The 7,024-nt window shown below is 43.6% G+C and overlaps 1 pseudogene; it reads right to left on the reverse strand.

Moving 5' to 3' along the window:
• Positions 1 to 1,077: 1,077 nt before the first annotated feature.
• On the reverse strand, positions 1,078 to 4,368 carry LOC114797456 (zinc-binding protein A33-like; annotated as a pseudogene).
• Positions 4,369 to 7,024: the final 2,656 nt, after the last annotated feature.

Genomic DNA, 7,024 nt, shown 5'->3' on the forward strand with positions numbered 1-7,024 from the left:
GATTTATCACCTGTGCCCAATCCGGACAGCCTATAAAAGACTTGGTTAAATCCACCATTGTTGCTGAATGATAAAAGGCAGTCTTAGAAACAATAAATTAATACAATTATTACTGGTAATTAAAACTGGTTCTCATAATCAAAATAATGCACAGTCACCATATATAGTGTGGCAGGCTGTGGGGGGCGGGGTTTGTGATGTCATGTGGTGAGGGCTACACAGCGGAAGTTACAGGTGCGGCTGGCGGTGGAGGAGGGCGGGGCTCAGAGTGGCGGCTGAGATGCGTGTCACCGAGGAGGGAGAGCGTTGGGGGTCTGACTGGCCGCACCAGGGAAGTGCTGTTAAGTCTCCTTCGTTATATGAATGATTGTGTATGTACTCTATCTAAAAACATCACCAACGCACCATCTTCCATCTCCCATCTCCTCCACACAAAATTTTTGTAACCACTGGTACACGAGACGGGAACATTACACGTACAAAACGTTACTGCTTTCACGTAATACAAAATGAAATAATAAAGGGACCACAGGAGCTTGGACCAGTCTGCTTGGTTCCTCTCCTTGGTGGAGACTCAATCTGCATCAGGACCGGGGCAGACGACTAACTCCGCCCACAGCATAGTGGCGTGTTCATTTAAAGGAGAACTACCAGTATATACGACCGCTACAAGTTGAGCGTGGACTGAACGCTGCTCAATGTAGCAAACCAAAGCCTCCACACAGCTGTACGAGACCTGAACTCTTGTAGCATAATGTGACAATGTAGAACATTTATGGGATGTATCTTGATGCATCGATATCAGGGCATTGATAACCGTAATCGAATCAAATCGTGCGGCCAGTGAAGGTTCACACCTCTAGTGAGCACTAGGGCGTGTCTGTGTGTAAGAGGCGTCCTCAAATACATCTTGTAGACGTCACATGGTGGTGTGGGCGGAGTCACCAATAACCAAGTCCGTCCCCTCAATCGTACTACCCAAGGACAAGAAACGTAACAACACACAAGAGAAAGTGTTTTATTTTGTCATTGTGATACAAAGCAGCACAGCACATGGTGTCACAAAGAAATGTGTCCTCTGAATTGAGCCCATCACCCTTAATGATCAGTGGCAGCCATGAAAAATAAAACATTTATAACACAAAACTGTGGAAAACTGGACTGGACTGGATCCTTCTGGGAACATCTGCTGCTTTGGAAATGACGCCTCTCAGGGTCAAGCAGTGAGAATTTACAATACGATATTCTACCATATTCAAGCCTGGTTATTTAGATAAAAACACGATTTTAAAATACAAACCCGGCCACTAGATATGAACATGCCAGAATATTTCTTCTGAGCAAGACACTTAACCCTGAGTGTCTCCAGGGGGGGACTGTCCCTGTCACTACTGATTGTAAGACGCTCTGGATAAGGGAATTTGGTAAATGCTGTAAATGTAAATGTGTGTGAGGTCCTGTGTGTGTTCTGCTGTGTGAGGATCAGCTCCTATTCAGCACTAATACCATCATCATCATCATCATCATCATCAAAAACACCCCAAATATGAGTTTTATAGACTGAATATTTATTGTGAAAAAAAACGAGAGAAACAAGCATCAGACTCTGGGACTCGTTTTTATTATGTTTAAAACCCAGAAACTGATGCAGCATCATCTTGTCAGGATTGACTGCAGCTGTGCTTATCACCTGTACCCAATCCTGACAGCGCTTAAGAACCGCAGATGTCCGCCCTTTCGGGAGGGACGGCATTTTCGTGAACTTCACCTGACAACCGTGTGTATGTTTGTATTTTGAGTTCTGGCAATCACCACACGCCTACGGGTTAGTTTTAGTTGTTCCTCTTTTATTTCCCGTTCTTGGCCACCGCACCATTCTTTATATGTGTTTATTGTTTATTTGTAATAAAAACCCTTCCCAGCATGTCAAACCTCTGCGCTTCCTTCCCCCGTAAGTCCGTACTCGTGACAAATCTTCAGCTCTGATGTTCTACTGATACACGAACCTTCACTGGTAAGATCCTCAGAGGAGAGAATTCACAGACAGTAGAAAAGTACGGAAAGACTCTCTCAGTGAAAGTGTGTGTGAGAGTGTGTAGATGTGTGTTATTAACAGCATCAGAGAACAACAACTTTCCTCCGTCCCAGTCCAGCGTCACTCTGATCTTCTGCAGCTTCCTGTTAAAACTGAGGAGAGTCGCTGGATTCGGTGTAGAACGTGCATAATATTTACCATCATAATAAAACATATACCAGATTCCACTCCTGCTGTAAACTGCTCCCTTCCTCTCTGCAGATTCTGTCATGACACCCAGTCTCCAGCCTGTATTTCCCCCGACATCAACATCCCAGCAGTGAGTCCCTGAGTTGAAGCCCTCAGATCCCAGAACAGCTACATACTCATCAAATCTCTCTGGATTATCAGGAAGATTCTGTATCTCATCACTGTATCTCACACTGGTCAGATCTTCAGACAAGATGAGTTGAGGGTGAGCAGTGATGGGATTCAGAGTCACAGGAGCTGAAGAGAGAAAAACACACACATGAGGTTTGGTAGAGAAGATGCAGGTCTGATATTATATATTCAGAAGTTAGGATTGATATGACTGAATAAACACAAATATTGTTATTTATTAATACATGTTTCTGTTTATGATAACTCACTATAGTAAACAATCTCCAGCATCTTTCTCAGACTGTAAACTTTGCTGCAGTTTCTATGCTATCATCACAAATTCATTATTCAAATTATTATTACATGTACGTGCGTGAGAGACTCACTGTGAATAATCTTCTTCATCTTCTCCCAGACTGTGATCTTCAGGTTCTCCAGGTGTTTTCTCCACATGGATCAGGGCTCCTGAAAGCCTCTCTGGATGCTCCAGTCTGCACTGGGTTCTGGAATAACATTCAGGAGTCAGAGCTGCTGTGGGTTTGGGTTCAGAACCACAGAGATGATAGAGAAGCCTGTCAGTTACCTTGTAATGGTGGTTCTGTAGTTCTGAGAAACAGGAACATGCCAGTTATTATTAATAAAATCTCTAAAAATCCTGGTAGAGCAAGAACAGTCTTGGTACCTGCAGGAATGAGACGTCTTCAGCTCCCATCTCCTCTTCTATGGCTCTGATTGTGTCTGAAAGAGATGATATCTCTCTACTCATCTTCTCCATCTTCTCCTTCATCATCTGACTCTTCTGCTCCTCTTCCTCCCTCAGTGCTGCTATCCTGGCTGCTTCTTCATCGTGTAGAAACTGGTGAAGCTTCTGAAACTCCTCCTTAATCCTCCTCTCTGTGTGTTGGGTCTGGATCTGTGTGTGATTAACGTTGATATTGTTAATATTCTGTTTACAGTCTTTGTTCTTATTGCTAAATTGTAGCTGTACAGTATTATTGATATTCAGTGTTTGTAATGTTGTATTTTATTATTTTACTTGAATCTTCTCTGCTGTTTGATTCCAGGCAAGTTTAACGTCTTTAAAGATCTTCAGCGTCTCCTGTAGGGGCTTCAGTTTCATCTTCAGATTCTCCTGAAAAAAATCAGGAAGATTCATCATGTAACAGACCTGAAACCTTCAGCTCAGTATTGGGTTTGTTTTAAAAGTGTGTTGCTAGAAAATATTATTATATTTTAAAAATAATATTAAAAATTGATCATATATTTAAACAGGTTCATGAAGACAAAAGTTTGACTGATTATACCGACCATAACTGTATAGTTTTTGATGATACCTTAAATTCCACTGCTGCTTCATCTACAGGCAGGAATCTGTGGTTTCTGTGTTCGGCTGAATCCCGACACACAAAACACACAAGCTGCTGATCCTCCAGACAGAAGAGTTTCAGTTTCTCACCGTGTTGACTGCAGAGAACCTCAGATCCTGCTGAAGATCTCTGGATCTTTTCTACTGAGAAGGTCTCACACAGGTTCTTTAAAGCAAGATTAGGAGGAGGATCCTTTGAGCTCCTTCTTCTACAGACTGGACATTCTCGAGATTCTTTACTCTCCCAGAACTTCTGCAGACAAACTTTACAGACGCTGTGACTACAGGACAGGACGAGAGGATCCTTGTAGATTTCATAGCACACAGGACAGGAGAAATCCTCTTCTGAGAAAGATTTTGAAGCCATTTTCTTTTCCAAAGACCAGACCTGCTGGTTTAACTTTTACTTTCCCTGTTGAGAAGAATCTTGACTGTAACTCGTTTTATTCCATCTATAATCCTCACGATCAAAATCTGCAGCACTGCAGCTTAATTCCAGTTTACAGAATATTAGTTTGTACTGTAACATAACATGGAGTTTACAAATGTTGAATAAAATACCTGAACGGCAGGATCGTCTTCACTTCCTTCTTCTGGAAAAGTAAACAGAGGGAGGAGCTTTGTTCTATAAAACTTGTGATTGGTCAGTATTGTTCATGTTCACTGATTGTCTGGGAGCTTCTGTTTGGCTAAAAAAGAACATGCAGCCCAAAAATAAGAGTTATGAGCAGTAGATAGAAAATGATAGAAATGAAAATGAATGAATTTGTGGACTGGATACCTGGACTGGACTGGACAGGAATTCAGCTCGATGTGTCACAGACAGATTCTGGTCCCAGTCACGCCGGGTGGAACCGACATAAACAGTTTACATTTATGGCTTTTATCAGACGCCCTTATACAGAGAAACAAATGAAGCGGAACTATTTTAATATGTTTGGTTTGAAATAATGTGAAGGAATTAGAACAGCCTAAATCAAATAAATCATGTGGAACCAATGTCCATTATTCAGTGACAGGTCACCTATTATTAAACCTTTTCTTTTCTATATCGGTCTTAGTGTCCCCAAATACTGTATGTGAAGTCTGTTTCTGAAATTACAGCCACTTTAACCAGTCTCACAATGAGATTTTCCAGGACGCGACATTTCTGTGTCTGTAGCTTTAAATGCAAATGAGGAGGAGAGAGGCGGGACGAGGAGGAGAGCAGCCTATAGAAGTTAAGGGGCATTCGAGGAAACGACTTGAGGTTGGCACTGAGGGTGACCCCAAGGAGCCTGAAGCTGCTGACCCTCTCCACAGCACCTCCTCCGATGTAGATAGGAAGATGAGCAGTATCCTGCCTTCTTAAATCTAAAACCATCTCCTTGGTTTTGCTGACGTTGACAGAGAGGTTGTTCTCCTGACACCACTCTGCCAAGAGTCTCACCTCCTCTCTGTAGGCCGTCTCGTCGTTGTTGCTGATCAGGCCTACAACGGTGGTATCATCAGCAAACTTGATGATGGTGTTGGAGCTGTGTCTGGACACACAGTCATGTGTAAACAGGGAGTACATTGTGAGGATCATTGTGGTGGAGGTGTTCTTGCTGATCCTCACATGCTGCGGTCTGTTGGTGAGAAAGTCCAGAACCCAGTTGCACAGAGTAGAACTGAGTCCCAGCGCCCGCAGCTTCTGGATCAGCTTGGAGGGGATAACTGTGTTGAACGCAGAGCTGAAATCTACAAACAACAGTCTGGTGGCAAACAACATGTGGTGGGAAATTTCTGGGGAATATCATCTTCTTCGCAAGAAAACTTCCACCCCCTGATAACAGTTCACAACTTTTATACCACAGGACATACAATGTCGAAAAACAAGCTCACCCCAGATAGCACCCATCAAGGTCACAGAACATTCCTTTTATCAGCTTATGTTCTGCTTTTGCATCAACAAGGTAAGACATAAGACAGCAACAGCATTTATTTCTTTTATAGCCCAAAATCACATACAGTACGTCTCAATGGGCTTTGACAGGCCCTACAGTTGACCCCCCCACATTTGACCCTTCTGCACACAAGGAAAAACTGTGAAGAAATGTTGGGAAGGAGTGATAGAGAGGGACGTCCTTCCAGGGTAGAGTGAGCCTGCAAGTGGTGTCAGTGCCGGGCTGGTGATGATTTGTACAATATAATAATAAGTCCTACAGTTGTAGGGTTGGAGAAGTTCACGATGTAGTCAGTGTCATGGTCTACATTACGTGTCCATAATGATGCTACTGGTCCACTTGAAGATCCCTGAAGCTGTAGTTGTAATGGTGGTGGTGGATGTGGTGACCCTTTGGTTCGTTTAGCAGTTGTCAGGAACCAGGATTTATCTGCTGGTCTCTTCACTGGGGTCTGCCAGTAGTCTGGGTGCTTGATTCCGTGTCTCGGAGAAAACAAAAGCTAAAACCAATTAAAAAGAATCAATCAAAAACAAACTAATCAAGATATAGAATGATATGTCTGCGTCATCCTCAACCGAGGAGGAGCCTGATTCAAAGCAGGATTGATCACTATCAACAAGAGTTACATCATTGTCATCAGGGGTCCGGGGTCTGTAGGGGCTCTGTTGGCGAATAGAGAAGGTGAAGAACTTCTTGACCTATGGCAGTATCAATGAGCCTGACTAACAATGCTCTAAGACAGGGGATGCAACAGCATCAGCATAGGATTAAAACAGAGGAGAATACAGCAAGGGTCATGCAAATGGAGACAGCTCGATTTTAATATTTCACAAACATATCGTCCCACATCGAAGTATCAACTCCTGAGTGTTCTAGCAATTTAGCACTGAGGGTTCTAAGACCATCTAGTGCACGAGTCAGCTTCCCCTCGGGAGCCGAGTTGTTGGGGATGAAAGAGCAGCATCGGTCGCCGAGCAAGGTGGCGCTTTCTGGTGGTGCTGGTACCCTCTTGCAGTGGGACGCATGGATCCTTGTGGCTCTGTCTGCGATCTTGACTGCTGTGTGAATTGTCAGCAGGATCTGGAAGGGTCCCGTTCAGCGTTGATGGTTGGCGCAAAGTTCTCCTGGCTGGAAGTGATGGAGTTGGATCTTGGATAGTTGTGGAAGGGCAGCAACAACTGGGAATGAATATCTGACAGACGTTTGGTGAGACACACAGTAGGTTAACATGTCATTTTCACACAGGGCTGTGTTCAACAGAGAAGTCCTTCTGTAGGGGGCCTGTGTTAGGTGGCATTACAAACCAAATTTCATATGGACCCAAGCCAATTCTGCTGC

Source organism: Denticeps clupeoides, chromosome 9, assembly GCF_900700375.1.
Source record: "Denticeps clupeoides chromosome 9, fDenClu1.1, whole genome shotgun sequence".
Classification (NCBI taxonomy): Eukaryota; Metazoa; Chordata; class Actinopteri; order Clupeiformes; family Denticipitidae; genus Denticeps; species Denticeps clupeoides.